At 39.2% G+C, this 21,918-nt stretch overlaps 1 protein-coding gene across 9 annotated transcripts in view; it reads right to left on the reverse strand.

Annotated features, from left to right (window-relative positions):
* The window catches only part of SOX5 (SRY (sex determining region Y)-box 5), a 1,168,670-nt gene that overhangs the window by 839,550 nt on the left and 307,202 nt on the right, over positions 1-21,918 (reverse strand). For all 9 annotated transcript variants that reach the window (XM_010855969.1, XM_010855977.1, XM_010855975.1 and 6 more), the window contains one exon: positions 4,099-4,183. The gene's annotated coding sequence lies outside the window, so the exon portion shown is untranslated. The remainder of the gene's footprint in view (positions 1-4,098; positions 4,184-21,918) is intronic.

A 21,918-nucleotide genomic window follows, 5' to 3' on the forward strand; every position in this document is an offset into this window, starting at 1 on the left:
CCCTTATGGCAGAAAGTAAAGAAGAACTAAAGAACCTCTTGATGAAAGTGAAAGAGGAGAGTGAAAAAGTTGGCTTAAAGCTCAACATTCAGAAAACTATTATCATGGCATCTGGTCGCATCACTTCATGGCAAATAGCTAGAGAAACATTAATAACAGTGGCTGACTTTATTTTTCTGGGCTCCAAAATCAACTCAGACGGTAACTGCAGCCATCAAATTAAAAGACACTTGCTCCTTGGAAGAAAAGTTATGACAAACCTAGATAGCATATTAAAAAGCAGAGACATTACTTTGCCAACAAAGTTCCATCTAGTCAATGCTATGGTTTTTCTAGTAGTCATGTATGGATGTGAGAGTTGGACTATAAAGAAAGCTGAGCACTGAAGAATTGATGCTTTTGAACTGTGGTATTGGAGAAGAGTCTTGAGAATTCCTTGGAATTCTCTGGAAGATTCTGGAAGGAGATCCAACCAGTCAATCCTAAAGGAAATCAGTCCTGAATATTCATTGGAAGGACTGATGCTGAAGCTGAAACTCCACTATTTTGGCCACCTGATGTGAAGAGCTGACTCATTTGAAAAGACCCTGATGCTGGGAAAGATTGAAGGCAGGAGGAAAAGGGGACGACAGAGGATGAGATGGTTGGATGGCATCACTGACTCAATGGACATGAGACTGAGTAAACTCTGGGAGTTGGTGATGGACAGGGAGGCCTGGCGTGCTGCAGTCCATAGGTTCACAAAGAGTCAGACACAACTGAGCCACTGAACTGAACTGATGATTTCATAATCCAGAGCTAATATTTAATGTTTCTACTTTCAGCTAATTTTCTATGCAATTGTAATATATATTTATACTTTAGTGTACATATGTGTGCGCATATGTGTATATGTGTACACCCACACTTTTGCAGATACACTCTATATTTAATGTGTATTCTACTTGTTTCATTTAACATTACATCATGTATAATTTCATATGTATTTAAAAATTCTTTGAAAATATATTATTGACTGTATAATACGAATACACTCAGATCTATTCACTATTGCTATATTGCTGAACAATTTATTCAACCTCAAAGTATTTGCATTATAAATATATGAAATGATCATAATACATAAAGTGTGTCACTTTTACTTATTTCATTAATTTAGAAATTCTGGAAGTGAAATTACCAAATAATGTTAGTTGGGCCCTAATATCTAGTCTCTATTATCCAACAATAGTAATTTCCTCAAATTTATCTTCCAAAATAAAACTATATCTTCTAAACTCTTTTTAAGTGTGTCATGGTCAGGCAACTTTGTTCTAGTCAATTGAATATAAGTGGAACAGCTATGGACACTTTTCAAAAGATATCCATATAGGGAGAGAACATAAATCTTCTAGAAATATTCCCTTCCTGCTGCCAGAATATTTCCTGCTGCTTTTAAAACTGGGAAAGGAGTATGTCAAGGTGGTATATTGTCACCCTGTTTATGTAACTTACAAACAGAGTACATCATGGGAAATGCCAGGCAGGATGAAATATAAGCTGGATCAAGATTGCCAGGAGAAATATCAACAATATGCAGATGATATCACTCTTATGGCAGAAAATGAAGAGGAACTAAACAGCCTCTTGTTGAGAATGAAAGAGGAGAGTTTCAGCAAACAAAAAGGTGGCATAAAACTCAACATTCAAAAAACTAAGAGCATGGCATCTGGTCCCATCATTTCATGGCAAATAGATGGAGAAAAAGTAGAAACAGAGACAGAGCTTATTTTGGGGGCTCCAAAATCACTGTGGACAGTGACTGCAGCCGTGAAATTAAAAGATGTTTGCTCCTTGGAAGAAGATCTATGACAAACCTAGACAGCATATTAAAAAGTAGAGACATCACATTGCTGACAGAGGTTCATATAGACAAAGCTATGGATATTCTAGCAGCCACATACAGATGCGAGAGTGGGACCATAAGGAAGGCTGAGTGCCGAAGAATTATGGTGCTTTTGAACTATGGTGCTGGAGAAGATTCTTGAGACTCCCTTAGAGAGCAAAGAGATCAACCGAGTCAATTCTAAAGGAAATCAACCCTGAGTATTCACTGGAAGGCCTGATGCTGAAGCTGAAGCTCCAATACTTTGGCCATCTGATGCAAAGAGTGGACTTATTGGAAAAGATCCTGACATTGGGAAAGATTGAGGGCAGGAGGGAAGAGGGCGACAGAGGATGAGATGCTGGGATGGCATCACCAACTCAGTAGACATGAGTTTGAGCAAACTGGGAGATCGTGAAGGACCGGGAAGCTTGGCATGCTGCAGTTCATGGGACTGCAAAGAGTCGGATACAGCTTAGCGACAATACCAACAGGGAAAGAGCATAAATCTTCTAGAAATATTCTTTTCCTGCTGCTAGAATATTGACTTTATTGCTGGAATATCAATACTGGATATCCCAAAACATGAGGTAAAAGTTTCAGGGAAACAGAGCAGAAGATGAAGGATCTGGGTCCCTAATGACTATGGCACCTCCTGATCATCTCTTTACTGAGTACACAGACTTCACATAAGAAAAGATAAAGTTCCACCTTTTTAAAACAATTTGGATTACTTCCAACCAAACCTTTCCAAACTAGCAAAGTGAAAATGTTGCATAGAATGCTTTGGAAACACTTAAGGCTCTTAACAGAGATAGTTAAATCGTTTTGTGGAAAGCGGAACAAATATAAACTTTTTCCAACATTACTGAACGCACCCAACTCCCTACATTCTTTTACAACATTATTCCAAACTACTTATTACTAGTTTGAGTTTAAGTGAAACATAACTTTGCATTTCTTTTACTATCCTTTTGCACTAGAATTGCATTCTTCATTAATTATTTGTTCTTATATCTTGTTATGTTTTAAATTAAGATGTTACTGCCTTTCTCATAATAATAGCTCTTTACATAGGATGTTTGCTATATTTATTAAAAGTAGTCCTAGTTTTCCATTTCCCATTTAATTTTATTTATATTTCTGTCTTTACTTGTAAAACTATAAAAGTTTAAGTTCTGCAATAATTCGTGACTTATTCCAGTTCCATTTCCATTCTGTTATCATTAAAGCTATACTCACAATGCTTTCTCCCATATTACTTTGATTCATTTGTCTGTGAATATATAAAGTCTTATTTATGAATATTTTAAAGTATTTTGGGGATTTAAAACAATTCCATTTTTAAAGATGATAAAAAACTACCATTGAATGTAAGGGTTTTCACAAATAAACTTGTATCTTGAAGTTCTAGAAACATAAATCATATGACTTTTCAAGTGGATTAGGAAATAAATTTGAATTCATTCACAGAAAGACAACTTTTTTACTATTCTCTTCAACTAAACAGAAAGGTAATTCCTTTTCCATTTTACTGGTAACAAATTTCTAAACAATAGGACACCTTTCCTCCAACCTTTTCTGCTCTCATTCATATGATAGTCAGTCAGTCATGGAACTATAACAGGATTTTTAACTCCAGGTCTGTGGTCAAACATTCAATTCCTATTCCCAAGAGTATAACTTTTACAAGCATTTCATAAACACACACACAGATAGATGCCCAATAAATTTTCCTGCCAAGCAAACTGGAAAATACCTGTTTGGCCTCAGCAAACTTGTACTTTTGTATGTGTTTACAAAAACATACCCTGAAATACTTAATAGCCTATGGGAAGTTTTGTAAAATCTGTGACCTACCCATTGTGACCCAGAGTATTTCTTTTTCAGCAACAACGAAAAGTAGCAAAAAATGTTTTTTTTTTTAAATTTCAGTGAAGAAGAAAAGCTTTTGCAACTTTAAGAAATGTGTATCTCATTAAGGAAATGAAAAGAAAAGAAACGTTGCTTTCATCTGCCAGTTTAGAAACATTACCTTCATAATGAGTCTGAAAATTATAATTACAAATTCAGTTGTCATCTGAACATAAAAGACTATGTATTATAGCTTTATATGCATATGTCACATATTTTACTTATAAATTAAAAATAAGGCACATAAACTTCCATTTTTAAAATAATCAATTTTTTCACAGGTGTGTATTATGTGTTTTATGAGTGTATCTTTCTCCTACCCAGTGCAGTGCCAAAATTTTCTGTTCAGGCTTCAGAATCTTGTAAGTAGATTCAGACAGGACTCGTGTCATTAGCAAGAGGAATCTAGAAAAAATAAAAGTAGACCATTAACAGTGCACTGTTCCTTTTTACTAAATATATCAAGATATAACTCTTTAGAAGCATGAGATGTCTAAGGTTTTCAAATAAATATATATATATATATATATATATATATATATCTATTTATATAGATACATCAGCCCTGGGATTTCTTTGGAAGGAATGATGCTAAAGCTGAAACTCCAGTACTTTGGTCACCTCACGCGAAGAGTTGACTCATTGGAAAAGACTCTGATGCTGGGAGGGACTCGGGGCAAGAGGAGAAGGGGACGACAGAGGATGAGATGGCTGGATGGCATCACTGACTTGATGGATGTGAGTCTGAGTGAACTCCGGGAGTTGGTGATGGACAGGGAGGCCTGGTGTGCTGCGATTCATGGGGTCGCAAAGAGTCGGACACGACTGAACGACTGATCTGATCTGATCTGATAGTTATTATTTACTGAAAAAGAGGCATTACTTTGATATCATAATACCATAAGAATTAATCCAAAAACTATACATATAAATTCTGTTAAAGGCATTATATATTAATTTGCTGTTTTTGTTTAGTCACTCAGTTGTGTCAGACTCTTTGTGACCCCATGGACTGCAGGACTCCAGGCTTCCTACTGCCCTTCCTCCTGCCCTTCACTATTTCCCAGAGTTTGCTCAAACTCATGTCCATTGAGTGAGTGATGCCATCCAACCATCTCATTCTCTGTCACCCCCTCCTCTGTATTTATTAATCGTAAGTTGTTCATTTTGTATAATTTTGATATAAACATCCTGAGTATACTTCAGGACAGGTAGCATTAAGGTTCTTCTTTCTTGGAATGAGTTATGAAAAATTTTCAAGTGTCCTCACAGTTCCTTTCTTGGATTGCACTCAAAAGTGTGACAGCCAAGGTCAACACAGCAACTGTCTAGTGGGAGCCACTCAGCTGTCTCTACACTGACATTCCTGCTTGTGTCTCTGTGCCTGTACTGCCCAGTCCAGTTTCAAAAACATTGCTCTTGCCACCTTGAGAAGTGAATGGAACTCTGGCTGTTATCAGTTCCTTAGGTTAAACAAAAACTGTCTCTGGCAATCAGTTGAAATTCTCAAGAATCAGACTTTTGAAAGCAAGGAATCAGTCCTTGGTGGTAGCCACAGCCTTGGTGCCAGTTCACCGTCTTTACTATCAGTTCAATTTATGGAGAGTTGAGTCATTCATCATCATTCTTATTATGCCATTGATTATTCACTATTTTGGTCACATGGCTTACGGTATTAGGGTAGTTTCATTACCATATTGTTATCCATCTAGACCATGATTAGTAGAGGGGCTTTTACTTCATTCCAATATCAGATCTTTTGTTAATAAGCACAGAAATCCAGAAGTCACCACATTGACAGAAGACTCCACATCATTTCATCAATTCACTAATTACTGCTTTGGAAAGTATTTAAAAAGGAGAAAAGTTATTACATTTTGAACATCAGAAGTTATGCTCCTACTTGTTTGTAACAGCCAAGACATAGAAGCAACCTAAATGTCTATTGACAGATGAATGGATAAAAAAGACGTGGTGTGTATATGCAATGGAATATTACTTAGCCATTAAAAAGAATGAAATCATGCCATTGGCAGCAACATGATAAACCTGGAGATTGTCATACTGAGTGAAGTTAGAAAGAGAAATATCATATGATACTGCTTATATGCATAATCTAAAAAGAGATGATAAAAATAACTTACAAAGCAGAGCAGACTCACAGAGAACTAACTCATGCTTAAGAGGAGGTTGGGGGGAAGATGGGCTGAAAGGTTAACTAAGGAGTCTGGGATCAACATGTAAATACTGTTATATTTAAAGTGGATAACCAACAAGGACTTACTGCACAACACAGGGAACTCTGCTTAATATTTTGGAACAACCTAAACGGGAAAATAATTTGAAAAAGAGTAGATATGTGTATATGCATAACTGAATCTCTCTGCTGTACACCTGAAACTACCATAACCTTGTTAGGCAACTAAGCTCTAATATAAAATTAAAAGTTTTGAAAAAGAGAAATTATGCTGTTGCAGTAAAATATGGCACCCCACTCCAGTACTCTTGCCTGGAAAATCGCATGGACGGAGGAGCCTGGTAGGCTGCAGTCCATGGGGCCGCTAAGAGTCGGACACGACTGAGCGACTTCACTTTCACTTTTCACTCTCATGCATTGGAGAAGGAAATGGCAACCCACTCCGGTGTTCTTGCCTGGAGAATCCCAGGGACGGGGGAGCCTGGTGGGCTGCCGTCTATGGGGTCGCACAGAGTCGGACACGACTGAGGTGACTTAGCAGTAGCAGCAGTAAAATAAAGGTTGTCTACACATGGTCTGCCAATTCTTTTAAAAAAAACTGTCTATTTTAATTAAAAAAAAATTATACTAAAAAGGTACCCCAAACTTTACTTTTATCAATTAAGTGAAACATCACATCTAAGCAACTATAAAGACACTGCCACAGTAGAATTTACTTAAAAATGAAACCAAAAAATTTGTCATATCCCATAAGTGGGCAATACAGAAATACACAGCTGGTAATTTTACCCACAAGAGGGAGCCTGTATTTTTATATTTTTGTCACAGAACATGAAAAACCTGAACTAAAATATGTTCTAAAAAAATGTTTGTTGATACCATAATCTTTATGTAAGGTCAAGTTTTAAGCTAATCAGATTTCAGTTGGCATATTTTTCTTTAACCATAATATATCAGTATGTCACAAGACTGGAGTGATGATTGGAATTTTTAAGATTTTCATACCTATATTGTAATTAGGTGTTTTCAGATATAATAATGAAGATGTAGCTGCCAAAGCAGCCTAAGAGGAACTTCCTTTCGGGTAGTAGTAACATTAGTTGAGCGAAATTGACTAGAATTATTATAAGTGCTTTACATCTAAATTTAATAACATAGAAATGAAGTAATATTTCAGTCATCTTCTTATCAGAAAAGAGGCTTATATAAACCAGTAATTATCTATGTATTTTTGGAACAGGCAACACCCTACTTTAAAAATTATGCTGGTCATTCTCACCAATATCACTTAAGACTTGCTAAGAAAGGGTATAACTGACACGACAGCAGGATGATCTTTCCTTTCTTAGAGTTGAGAAAAAGACCCTTGAAAAAAATCTAAGCTGTATTCTTCATATCTTTAATCTCCATAAACAATATCTTAAATTATTAAGTCTCTAAATAAATGTGCTCTGAGCTTTGGAAAACAAAATATATCCACCAACTTAAAAATTACCTTATAAAAGATAGTTTTGGCAACTCATCAACTGAGAGTGATCTGTTCTGTCACATTCAGAGACATAGTAATAATCCAGCTGAAATCTGTTTTGTGATCCCTTGTAAAGTGCAGGGAAGCCAGGTGATAAAGTGTCCCTGTCTCCTAAAGTCCTCTCCTCAGCTCCTTGACAATATTATATACCGGGGGGCAGGAAGCTGAAGAAGAAAGGGTTAATCCCCGTTGTTCTTCCTTCTGAAATTCCAACCTACCCATTAAATCATTGTTTTTTCTCCCACTAGGCACCATGAATCTAATGGACCTAAAATCAATATCTTATAAATGACATAAAAATATATTCATTTTATGGACTAATGTACCCTAGTGTCTGAATCCTATTCACAACCTCTACTTTAAAAGAGAACAACAGACCTACTTCTGCCAGTAAAAGGTTACTCAGTCACTGGTGACATGCTGCAGAATGCACTGTCGTACTCCAGTGTGGCACGAGGGCAAGATTGGTGGCTGCAAATCCACCATTGTTGAAGCTTGAAACCTAGTGCAGTGCACTCATGCTGCTGCTGCTGCTGCTGCTGCTAAGTCTCTTCAGTCGTGTCCGACTCTGTGCAACCCCATAGACGGCAGCCCACGAGGCTCCCCCATCCCTGGGATTCTCCAGGCAAGAACACTGGAGTGGGTTGCCATTTCCTTCTTCAATGCATGAGAGTGAAAAGTGAAAGTGAAGTCGCTCAGTCGTATCCGACTCCTAGCGACCCCATGGACTGCAGCCTACCAGGCTCCTCCATCCATGGGATTTTCCAGGCAAGAGTACTGGAGTGGGGTGCCATTGCCTTCTCCGCACTCATGTTAGGATACACAATTACGAAGGAGCATGCGTGGAGCTTCCAAGAGCTCCACCATCTTCCCAGGTGGATTTACACATTTCTGTTGCATTAACTTGTTTTGTAACTTACATAAAATTTTCAGTGCATCAAATCATTACAATACTGAGAAAGCAAACACCACTTCATAGTGACTTCTATAATGATTGAGGAGACTCAATTAAAAAAAAACCTAAAAGACCAAAATGATCACTAGCCTACCAGAGAGACACTGGCCAAAAAAATGTAGCCTGAGATCACATCACATGAAACCATAGTTTCAAGCAAGCTCTGGGGAAACTAACGGCATTTCACTCAGTGAAACAACCAAAAAAGATACAATGACTGTCTGTTGGTTTTTACATAGCAAGAAAATATGCTGGGAGTTCCCTGAAGGTTCAGTGATTAGGACTCCATGCTTTCACTGCCGTGGCCCTGAGTTCAATCCTTGTTGAGGGAACTAAGATCCTGGCAAACCATGTGGTATGGCAAAAAAAAAAAAAAGAAATGATGAGAAGGTTTTACACTCATATAATATTTTTACTAATCCAAAGGACCCACACACTTCCCTCAGAAGCTATTCTTTTTATAAAGTTAATTAGTTTTGGTTGTGCTGGGTCTTCCCTGTGGCGCTCAGGCTTCCTCTAGTTGCGGGGAGTGGGGGTTCCTCTTCACTGCACTGCATGGGCTTCTCATTGTGGTGGCTTCTCTCTTGTTGCAGAGCACAGGCTCCAGGCACATGGGCTTCAGCAGCTGCAGCTCGAGGGCACTAGAGTGCAGGCTCGGTAGCTGCTCTGTGACATGTGGCATCTTCCCTGATCAGGCATGGAACCCATATTCCCTGCACTGGCAGGAGGTTTTTATCCACTGTACCACCAGAGAAGTCCTCTCAGAAGCCATTCTTATGCTTAGTTTTAAACAGAAAACTTCCGTTTACAATTTATTCCTAACTTTATTTTGAGAGTATCTTCTTCTACTTTTAATATTTTTAAGATATCAAATGTAAAGCAACCCTGTAAAATACAAATACTCCTGTACTGTAAAGATTAAAAGTATAGCCAAAAAAAAGACAAAGAAAGAAAAAAAAAAAAAAGCTAAAAACTAAAGAAGATCTATTTTCCTGGAAAAAAGTATCTGACTTTCTGTTTTGATGGGTACAAACTGAAATAGAGAATAACCAATAGGAAAAGCAACTTTAAAACAGATATTTTTTGAGAGAATTCTAGCAACAGGTCAGTATGAGGTTTCCTGTTCACTTTTATGGCTTAAAATCCACAGAGTTATAAAACTACAAAAGAAAAAAAAAAACTGTTGTTCTTTTTTTTTTTTTCCATTTGCCAACCAGAGTCATTTATCCCCTATTAGATAAAGTATAATAGACTCTACGGAAAGGGTCATTGGCCTTCCATTTAATGATATTGCCAGCCCCAATCTGCATTTTCCCGGCAATGTCCCTCAACACAGAATAAATGGCTGATCTCTTCACAATAACAGCTGATTTCTATTTATTAAGCTAAAAAGGTCACCATTTTCTACGGCTGGGCCGCCCTGCACTATTGATAATTTTATGCATAAACAAATGGCAAATTTGTGCCCCATAAATATGCATTAGCAATTACTTTTTCCTCGGGCAACGCTCACCGCATGCAAATGTGTACCTCACAGGGCCTGGGAGCTTTTGTTTTAGCTCTTGAACAGTGAAACAAAAGAGCACAATAAACAATTTTAAAATTGCCAATCAATAAGCAATGCAGATGCAAAGGTAAATGGCAAGAAACTTGCTTAGAAACAACTAAACAAAAAGTGAGGAGGGGGAGGTAGTGGAAGACTTTTCCTTTTTATTATTTCACTTCTTTCTCTTTCATAGTGAAAAGGCTGGAGCCCTCTTGACACAGAACAGCTAGATAGGCTGGTGCTAAATCAGATGCCAGATGGGGAAAATAGAATATATACACATGTTGAATCAACACACATACAAATACACATACACACACACACACCCCCCCCTCAAAAAGGAGGTCTGAGTAAAACGGTGTTCTGACATGATTTCAAATGCATCACCGATTCAAATTTCAGATTTTTCAATTTCAGAGATTCAAAGGATTTTTAAGCTGATAAACTGAGAGGCACTACACCCATGCATAGCTAAATCTTAATGCTGCTGCATTTTGCCATTCTCTGTTTTCTAATAAAGACAAGGGAAACATACATTATCAATAAGTAGGATATTTTTAGGGACATGAGGAAAAGGAATCAATAAGGAACATACTGAAAAGAAATAAAAAAGCAGCTCACAAAACAACTACAAATCCAGATGCTTAATATCGAAAACCTTTACCTCAGAACAATTCAACAGTACTGGGGGACATCCTTGATGATTTGGTGGCTAAGACTCCAAACTCCCAATGCAGACAGTTTGGGTTGGATCCCAGGTCAGGGAACTAGAGCCCACATACCACAACTCAAGGTTCCCATGCTGCCATAAAGACTGATGATCCCAAGTGTCGCAACGAAGACCCAGCGCAGGCAATAATAATAAAATATTAAAAAGAACAGCATTGGGTATAAGGATAGAGATAGGGAGCTAACAAGGACAGAAGCAACAGACAGGTGTAAGAAAGCCAAAGGAGGGAAATGTTACCTAATTTGAAAGTGAAGTGAAAGTGAAGTCACTCAGTCGTTTCCGACTCTTTGCGACCCCATGGACTGTAGCCCACCAGGCTCCTCCCTCCATGGGATTCTCCAGGCAAGAGTACTGGAGTGGGTTGCCATTTCCTTCTCCAGGGGATCTTCCCAACCCAGGGATCGAACCCAGGTTTCCCGCATTCCAGGCAGACGCTTTAACCTCTGAGCCACCAGCGAAGGGGCACCTAATTTGAACTTGAACATAAACAAGAAAAAGTTGACATTTTTTAAAGAAAAATAAACTTTTATAAGAGGTTTATTTGGCCCACTCTTATCATGCACCATTCTGGATCCATTTACCCTTGGATCTTGACAGAAATCTCTACAGGTTGGTATGTTTCACAGCACAAGGTACACAGCAGTTAGGAAACTGAACCAGTTAACACAAGGTGGTGCTAGGCCTGACCTTTGACCTAGTCTGATGCCTGCACCTGCCACTTCACCACTGCCTGGTCTGAGTCTGCCATCCACTCCTGAAAACGTATCCACTTTAACCCCATTTTAAAAATCTCTTCCTCAATGTGTTGGTGGCTTTGCCTTTGTGTGAACAAGTCAAACTGTATTAGAATTTTTAAATTCAGGACTTAGGCCAGTTTTCAAAACTAAGCTACTAAACTACTTTTGTACAATATACAAATGCTAATTTGTATATTAGTACAAAGATACACTGGGCCTCCCAGGTGGCTCAGCAGTAAAAGAATCCGCCTGCTAATGCAGGTGAGGTAGGTTCGATCTCTGTGTCAGCAAATTCCCCTAGACGAGGAAATGGCAACCCACTTCAGTATTCGTGCCTGGAAAATCCCATGGACGGAGGAGACTGGTGGGCTAGAGTCAATAGGGTTGCAAAAATTGGACACAACTAAGTAACAGAGCATGCATGCATGCACACACACACACACACACACACACACATATTAGTACATTTCCACTGAGACCATGCCATAGTTTTAATAATCATTTAATATAATAAAAAGTTTTGTTCTTACACAATGGTTTAGCCAGTATTAACAAGAAAGTAGTAAAGATAAATAAAAGTATTCTTGGCCTAAATGCAAACAGGCAGACATGAAAATCTAAAACCAACAATAACTCTGTCCTGTTCAAAGTCAAGATACTCTTCACAGGGGCCTCTCTGAATCTCTATATGGGTAAAAAGTCAACCTCATTCTTTAGAGGAGGCCATGAAACTTCTCCTGGCAATACTTCCTCTGATAATGTCAGTGTTGGGAGATCAGGGCTGTTGCTGGCATGTCAACTGACTGTGTGAATAAGAGAAGATGCCCCGAGGTGGACAATTCATAAAATATATTACTTGCACAGTCATATATGATGGCCCCAGAAGAGATGTCATAGTTTTCTTTGTTAGAAAAGTGTTATTTCTAGTATTATAGAATCAAACGCCATCTTTTTTAGAGCTAAAGATTTTTTTTTAATTGGGGTGTAGTTTGGGATTTCCTAGTGGTTCAGATGGTAAAAAATCTGCCTGCAATGCAGGAAAACTGGGTTCGACCCCTGCGTCAGGAAGATCCCCTGGAAAAGGGAATGACTAGCTACTCTAGTATTCCTACCTAGATAATTCTATAGACAGAAGAGCCTAGCAGGCTCCATGGGGTCACAAAGAGTCAGACACAACTAAGCAAGTAATATAGTTATTTTACAATGTTGTACAACAAAGTGAATTGGCTATATATATATATATATATCTCCTCCCTCCCATGCCCCCCCATCCCATAGAGTTAAAGACGTTTGAGAATCAAGTGCCCACTTATTATTACAAAATCAGTACAGCTGGATTCCAATAATTTATATATCAATTCAAATAATTACAAAGTTAGTGTACTCCCATTTTGCTATCTTAATTATCAGTCTTCAAAGCTGAACATGAAAAACTTGAGCATGGTTTTTCTTGATCAACTAAACACATTCAATGTGTGCTGAAGAGCATCACTACAGAAGAACCCATGTTGTCATTACCATCATATCTTGCCCAAGTCCTCACTCTCCATGCAAGGTAAGGACTTCAAACTAAAACCACAAATACTCCAACTAATCTGGAGTTTGTCTGAAATTTATCAGTGCTTGTATAGTCAACCATGTAGACTGCATGTAAATGAAAGTGTGCTAGAAGTGTGCAAAAACTTGGTGTGTTATATGGACACTTCAGTATCCAAAGGCTCAATGTGACAGAGGCTGGGTCACATAATTACATGATGTGTGCCCAGTCCCACTTTGATAGGAACAAAATTGTGGTAGAGGGTACCTTGTGACAGACTGAGAAAGTCAGAGGAGCAATGGGAAATTCTAGAACTTTGTGCAAGAGGAAAGTCACTGCCTTATTTATCTTGGGTGAGGCTCTGCCAGCGTCTTTGCCTAAGATCCTTTCTTTGTCCATCTCCTGCTCTGCTGACCCCTGACATGTGCTCACTCCTGTGGGTTAAGTTTCCCTGGACCCCCTGGTAGTCAGCTTGGAGGTGAGTTAAGCTACTGGGAGTAGGTAATCTGGAGCTCGGTGTAAAACTGCGTGGGAGCATGCATGGGTGTGTGTGTGGAGGGGGTACAGGCAGCCACGTGCGCACGCATGTACTCCTGTGTCTCTTCTCCCATTTACTATTTAAAAACATTTTATCAAAAAAAAAAAAAAACATTTTATCATAGAGACAATTACATATTCAAAATAAAGACTTCAGAAAAACAAACTCCCATTGACTGTCTCCAAGGTTCGACACCTCTCGACCCTCTGCTGTTTGAATGTCTCCCTCTTTCTCTCCTTTGCTGTGCCTCAGGCAGCAGCCCCCTTTTTACCAGGCTCCACCTGCTGCTGAACAGGCTCCCATGGTTCCCGCTTGTGTCCAGTGACCCCAGCAACCCTGCGATCATCCTGCCAAACTCATCCCTTTTGTCTCCAGCATAAGGGTGGTAGTAACTTCTTCCTGCTCCTGACCTCTAGGTTGCTTTTTCACAGTTTATTATTGTCAATGTGCAACAATTTCTCACTATTAGATGCCCCTTTTTAAAATAATCACAGTGGCTTCTGTCTTCCTGCTGACCATAAAGAGTGCTTATTTTATTTCACTTTTATCACCCACTGGCAGAATCATGATTTATCCTTTATTCATAGTTCCCTTGAAGCAGGTCAAGGCCACCTAAGGTATAAGACCTTTTCAACAGCATGGAGCCCAGCATGCTGGTCCAATATAGTCTATGCCCAAAGTATGGTTCCCTACATATAACATTCACAATGGATTCATGTACCAATCTAGTCTTATTCCATATCTTTCGCCAATTGCTTATTCATATCTTGCTTTTTTTTATTTATTTGTCTTAATCTATGGAACAATGAAGGAACAACAGTGACCTACTACTGCCCCTAGAAATTCTACCCAAATACCTAACATTTTGGGAATCTGGTCAGTCTATTTTAAGGGGGTAGCTCAATCTGTCATGAAAATATATTTTCCCAGTGGTAGATGGCAGAAACTAGTTAACCAAGTATAGACATGTTTAATATGTAGGTATTTGTTTATTAAAAACAAAATATGACCTTCTGATGTTAGGAATGTGCGTGTGCATACACACACACACACACACACACACACACACCATAAAAATGACTGACGCTAGATGGCTCTTACAAAATTACATTTTGAAAAATTATGGGACTATGAATCAAACATATAGATTAAATTTCCCTGAAACAGACATGTGCTTAATAATTAATGGGAAAGGATACAAATAATATTTATGATTTTATCCTACTCAAAACACTTGAATAATTATGCAGTAATCATAGGGCTAGATGAAGACATACTTATCAGATTGGAACTCTAATCTGTAAGGAAATTTTAAAACATAAAAGGATCTTAAAATTGAAATAACGGAAATAAATCCACACACTAAAACTTTAACCTACTTTAACATAGTCCTTTGTTTATAAAAATTTTCAGACAAAAAGATCTGCTTCAGATAATCTTCAGATAAGTACACAAGACTGTAATTTTTAATGGCAGCAATCACAATGCAAGCCAGGATGAGATGTGGCAATGGAAAGAAGAGAATATAGTTAATAACTATTCAGTATCCACATTCAAGTTAGATATAACCAATGCTCTATATGTAATAAGGCAGTATTTTAAATATGGGTTCCAAAACTGATTTTCATCCAGAAGACAGGGAATTGGATAAGCATTCAAAACTCAGAAAAGCCAACCAGAAACACAGTGGGTATGACAACTGTGCTAACACAAGTACAAAAAGGAGGACAAGATGCATTGAATCTGAAAAAGATTCAACTTAAGAACAAGAGAGCACGTCTCTGGTGGTTCGGTGGTTAAGAATCTGCCTGCTAATGCAGGGGACACGGATATGATCTCTGGTCCAGGAAGATTCCATGAGCCTCAGAGCAACTAAACCCATGCCTCACAACTACGGAGCCTGTTCTCCACAAGAGAAGCCACAGCAACGAGAACCCCAAGCACAGGGACTAGAGAGTAGCCCCGGCTCACTGCAACTAGGGGAAGCCCACACACTGCAAGGAAGACTCGGTGTGGCCAAAAATAAAATAATAATAATAAGTTGTGAAATTTAAAAAAAATGACCAAGAAAGGGCACCGATCACTAAGTTCAATCAGATATTCAAAGGGCTGCCATTTGGAAAAATACAGACAAGACATATTGTCTCATGTTCCACATGAGAACAAAGTCATATTTGTGTTTTTGTTTTGAAGGCAGGATTATGAGGAGGTAGTAGATTTCAGGGAAGCTCCCACTGATTTTTTAAAAGGGGGAAAAGTTTGTGGCAATTCTGCGTTAACAATGTTTCAGCATCAAATAGAGAAAGGATATTCATTTTTGACCAAAGATAAAGCTATTAAAACTCACAAAGTATTTTTAGTTAATAAAAAGACACATAACGTCATAAGTCAGAAATATGGTTACTAAAATCAGCAATATCCATTTTGAATAAATTTACAATATTAACCTTATTTTCTCCTCTTTAAAGTCTCTAGCTACTCAATTTATAGATACTTCTTGGATACTGAAGAAACACGAACAAAGTACTTATGCTTTTTGAACACTGAGCATGGCTTCCTCGCTGCTGTCAGCCAAGCCTTTCCACCACTCCTTCAAGCGTGCCTTCTGTCACAGCCACTCAGCACACGGCAAGCAAGAACACAGAAAAGTGAGCTAAGCAGGGCTAAAGGGCAACTTCAAAAGAAGTGATTCTCAAATCCTTTTTTGTGATACCCCAGGGTTCCTCTAGTTATTTCAAGGAATGCTCTAAAATTTTCAAGAAGTTCTTAAAACAAAACCATTTTATTCTTCTCAGCCTAACAATTACAGAGCTCTTTAGACTTTTCAAGGCATTTTCACTTAAACTATCAGATCTGATCCTTGCGGCAATCCTTAAAGGTAGGGATGACTGGGATGATCCCTCTCTTACAGATTAAAACAAATCTGAAAAATTGTGATGTGACTCCCAAGTCACTAAACTATAAAGCAGCATAAAAAAAGGCAAGAGCCCAAGTCCTGTCTTCTTTCCTCTCCACCATGCTTTGTAACAGAGTATCTGCAGTGCGTGTGTGTGCAAAGTCACTTCAGTCATGTCTGACTCTTTGCAACCCCATGGACTGCAGTCAGCCTGTCCATGGGATTCTCCAGGTAAGAATACTGGAGTGAGTTGCCTGCCTTCCTCCAGGGTATATTCCCAACCCAGGGATTGAACTTTTGTCTCCTATATTGCAGGCAGATTCTTTACTGCTGAGCTGTTGGGGAAGTCCATCTGCAGTTCGGAGAGGTCATTTTGAAATCCTTCAAATCATGGAAGCATTAATTTATTTCTGGAGCTGTGAACGTTGACCAGGATTATGCTACACTCTGTATTTACCTTCTTATTCATTGGTAGATGTTCCCATTTTTTAAAATGGAAATAGCACAGTGGTTTTCCACCAAGAGTGATTTTGCCCCTTGGGGGACATTTGGCCATGTCTGCAGAAATGTTTGACTGTCACACTGATCAGGGTGGGGGGGAACACTACTCTAGACCATAGAAGCCAGGGATGCTTCTAAACATCTCTCAGTACATCTGGGACAGCTCCCCACCACAAAGAATTATCCAGTCCAAAATGTAAATAGTGTTAAGAAGGAGAAACCCTGGTTTAGCAGCAATTTTATTTAAGCCATCTGTTTTTGTCTCTTATTTTTGTTATATAATCATAATAATGCTTTCAGATTGTAACATTTCCTGAGTCCTAATGACTGGTTTGGCATTAGGCTATCAGCTCTTTGGTAGTCACTAATTCCACAAAATGCCCTCTGCCTTAATCTTTGCTCTTTGGCAATACGTTGAACAGTGGTTCAAGTGACAGAGGTCACCATTACTGAGATAAATGGATCATAAAATAATTCATCATGGTATTTATAACACTTTGCTTATAAGAATGTTGAAAATAAAGCGAAGTAAATGGGGAAAGTCAGAAGCATACATTTCAATAATATGAAATGAAAATGGAAATGTATTTCAGCTATGCAAGTGACCTTTGACTTTCCTGTTATGTACAGCTTACATCAGATAATCACAACAATGTGCATCCAATCTTAAAAATAAATTTGGTTATCTTCTGACGTGCTAAATTATTTCAATAAGCATCATAATAAGTAATAATATCCTCTTTGCAGAGAATGTCACCCTTCGCCTTTGCCCTGTTAAAACCTTACCCGAAGCAATGGCTCTCAACTTTTGCTTCCTATGGACAGGGTCCAGGCTATCTTCTTTGGGCTTAGTTCCAGTCTTAACATGAGCCAAATAGAGTCCCTGATTTGGAAGCAGCAAGTTGTCTCAGTCATAAGGACACATTACAGTATCTCCTATGTATTTTGTATGTAGTATTTTGCTTCCTTAGTCTTTACCTCTTTGGTGTCTTCAGATATGTCAACATTTGAATGACGAATTAGGGTTCTAAATGTGAACTTTTTAGTTCACATTCCGTTTAAGATTGGAAAAGACCCTGATGCTGGGAAAGACAGGAGGCAAAAGGAGAAAGGGGCAGCAGAGGATGAGATGGTTAGATAGTATCACTGACTCAATGAACACAAATCTGAGCAAACTCTGGGAGAGAGTGAAGGACAGGGAAGCCTGGTGTGCTACAGTCCATGGGGTTGCAAAGAGTTGGACATGTTTAGCGATGGGCTTCCCTGGTAGTTCAGCTGGTAAAGAATCAGCCTGCAATGCAGGAGACCCCGGTTTGATTCCTGGATTGGGAAGAGCCACTGGAGAAGGGATAGTCTACCCATTTCAGTATTGTTGGGCTTCCCTTCTGGCTCAGCTGGTAAAGAATCCGCCTGCAATCTGGGAGACCTGGGTTGGATCCTTGGGTTGAAAAGATGCCCTGAAGAAGGGAAAGGCTACCCACTCCAGCATTCTGGCCTGGAGAATTCCAAGGACTGTATAGTCCACATGGTTGCAAAGAGTGAGACACAACTGAGCAACTTTCACTTCACTTCAGTTCAGTTCAGTCACTCAGTCGTGTCCGACTCTTTGTGACCCCATGAACCACAGCACGCCAGGCCTCCCTGTCCATCACTCACTCCCAGAGTTTACCCAAACTCATGTCCATTGAGTCAGTGATGCCATCCAACCATCTCATCCTCTGTCATCCCCTACTCCTCCTGCCCTCAATCATTCCCAGCCTCAGGGTCTTTTCAAATGAGTCAGCTCTTCGCATCAGATGGCCAAAGTATTGGAGTTTCAGCTTCAACATCAGTCCTTCCAATGAATACCCAGGACTGATCTCCTTTAGGATGGACTGGTTGGATCTCCTTGTAGTCCAAAGGACTCTCAAGAGTCTTCTCCAGAACCACAGTTCAAAAGCATCAATTCTTTGGCACTCAGCTTTCTTTATAGTCCAACTCTCACATCCATACATGAAAAACCATAGCCTTGGTTGTTTGGACCTTTGTTGACAAAGTAATGTCTCTGCTCTTTAATATGCTGTCTAGGTTGGTCATAACTTTCCTTCCAAGGAACAAGCGTCTTTTAATTTAATGGCTGCAATCACCATCTGCAGTGATTTTGGAGCCCCAAAAAATAAAGTTAGCTACTGTTTCAACTGTTTATCCATCTATTTGCCATAAAGTGACAGGACCAGATGCCATGATCTTAGTTTTCTGAATGTTGAGCTTTAAGCCAACTTTTTCACTCTCCTCTTTCACTTTTATCAAAAGGCTCTTTAGTTCTTCTTCACTTTCTTCCATAAGGGTGGTGTCATTTGCTTATCTGAGGTTATTGATATTTCTCCTGGCAATCTTGATTCCAGCTTGGGCTTCTTTCAGCCCAGTGTTTCTCATGATGTACTCTGTATATAACTTAAATAAACATGGTGACAATATACAGCCTTGACGTACTCCTTTTCCTATTTGGAACCAATTTGTTGTTCCATGTCCAGTTCTAACTGTTGCTTCCTGACCTGCATATAGGTTTCTCAAGAGGCTGGTCAGGTGGTATGGTATTCCCATCTCTTTAAGAATTTCCACAGTTTATTTTGATTCACACAGTCAAAGGCTTTGGCATAGTTAATAAAGCAGAAATAGATGTTTTTCTCAAACTCTCTTGCTTTTTCCATGATCTAGCATATGTTGGCAGTTTGAACTCTGTTTCCTCTGCCTTTTCTAAATCCAGCTTGAACATCTGGAAGTTCACTGCTCATGTATTGCTGAAGCCTGGCTTGGAGAATTTTGAGCATTACTTTCCTAGCATGAGAGATGAGTGCAATTGTGTGGTAGTTTGAGCATTCTTTGGCTTTGCCTTTCTTTGGGATTGGAATGAAAGCTGACCTTCTCCAGTCCTGTGGCCACTGTGGAGTTCTCCAAATTTGCTGACATATTGAGTGCAGCACGTTCACAACATCATCTTTCAGGATTTGAAATAGCTCAACTGGAATTCCATCACCTCCACTAGCTTTGTTCTTAGTGATGCTTCCTAAGGCCCACTTGACTTCACATTCCGGGATGTCTGGCTCTAGGTAAGTGATCACACTATCGTGATTATCTGGGTCATGAAGATCTGTTTTGTACAGTTCTTCTGTGTATTCTTGCCACCTCTTCTTAATATCTTCTGCTTCTGTTAGTTCCATACCATTTCTGCCCTTTCTTGAGCCCATCTTTGCATGAAATGTTCCCTTGGTATCTCTAATTTTCTTGAAGAGATCTCTAGTCTTTCCCATTCTATTGTTTTCCTCTATTTCTTTGCATTGATCGCTGAAGAAGGCAGCAACAGAAAAATAACAAATCTTTTCAATAATCTATGAAAGCTACAAACCTGCTGTATAGAAATACAAATTTCTACATTGAAAGACCAATCTCTACAGGTCTTTTGTGTTTCTCTACCTCTTGTGAAGTAGCTTTCTTCTGAACTACCTTTTCAAGGATGCTTGTATAGAGAAAACCTTAGAAGACAGAGGCAGAGTCCCCCTCCAAGGCATAGGGGCAGGTTTGTTCCACTGTACAGTATAATAAGGATCATGTTTTGTTGTTGCTGTTGTTGTTGTTATTGTTTAGTTGCTAAGTCATGTCCAACTCTTTGCAACCACATGGACTTCAGTCCACCAGCCCCCTTTGTCCATTAGATTTCCCAGGCAAGAACACGGGATCATGTTTACTCAGTGGCAAAGTTAGGTATGCTTAAATTCCTAATATAAAAGAGTCAGGTTCCCTAAGCTCAGGCCTTCTCCCCCTGAACTGTATGCATCGCCAGGCTCTCTCTGAATCACTTCAGTTCTGTTGCTCAGTCGTGTCCGACTCTTTGTGACCCCATGAACTGCAGCATGCCAGGCCTCCCTGTCCATCACCAACTCCCAGAGTTTACCCAAACTCACGTCCATTGAGTCGGTGATGCCATCCAACCATCTCATCCTCTGTCATACCCTTCTTCTCCTGCCCTCAATCTTTCCCAGCATCAGGGTTTTTTCAAATGAGTCAGCTCTTTGCATCAGATGGCCAAAGTATTGGAGTTTCAGCTTCAACATCAGTCCTTCCAATGAACACTCAGGACTGATCTCCTTTAGGATGGACTGGTTGGATTTCCTTGCAGTCCAAGGGACTCTCAAGAGTCTTCTCCAGCATCACAGTTCAAAAGCATCAGTTCTTCTGCGCTCAGCTTTCTTTATAGTCAAACTCTCGTATCCATACATGACTACTGGAAAAACCAAATCATCCATACATGAGTACTGGAAAAACTGGAAAAAACTGAATGGTGATTAGGGTTCAGGGAACTAGTACAAATGCTAACACTCTGGCTACTACTATTGCTGTGAGTGAAAACTGCCCTTTGTTGCTGATCCAGGATTTCAGTGTCTTCTGTCAACGCCTATCAAACTGTGGCAGGCTAATGCATTAGCTTGCAAATAGGGTAAAAATCTTAGACCCTTCAAAGTTCTTAAAGATGCACATAAACAACATTAGCATACTCTTCCAACAGATGGCCATTTTGTCCTACACCTAAATTCAGAAGGACCTATTTTTTTCTTAGTAAACAGAATGAAATGATCGTATATTAAGTTTATTTCAACAAAAAGGTATTTGGCTAATAATGGTAATAGTAGTAGCGTTAATTGATTGACTTGTATAAGTCAGGTGCTTTGTTAGGAGTTTAACAAATACTAACTAGTTTAGTCTGACAATAACACTGATATGCTGTATGCTTAATCGCTCAGTCGTGTCTGACTCTTTGCGATGAGGCAGCCATTGGCAAGCCACTCCAGTACTCTTGCCTAGAAAATCCCATGGACGGAGGAGCATGGTAGCCTGCAGCCCACTGGGGTGGCTAAGAGTCGGACATGACTGAGCGACTTCACTTTCACTTTTCACTTTCATGCATTGGAGAAAGAAATGGCAACCCACTCCAGTGTTC

The sequence above is a fragment of the Bison bison genome, unplaced genomic scaffold (assembly GCF_000754665.1).
Source record: "Bison bison bison isolate TAMUID 2011002044 unplaced genomic scaffold, Bison_UMD1.0 scf7180017864370, whole genome shotgun sequence".
Lineage (NCBI taxonomy): Eukaryota > Metazoa > Chordata > Mammalia > Artiodactyla > Bovidae > Bison > Bison bison.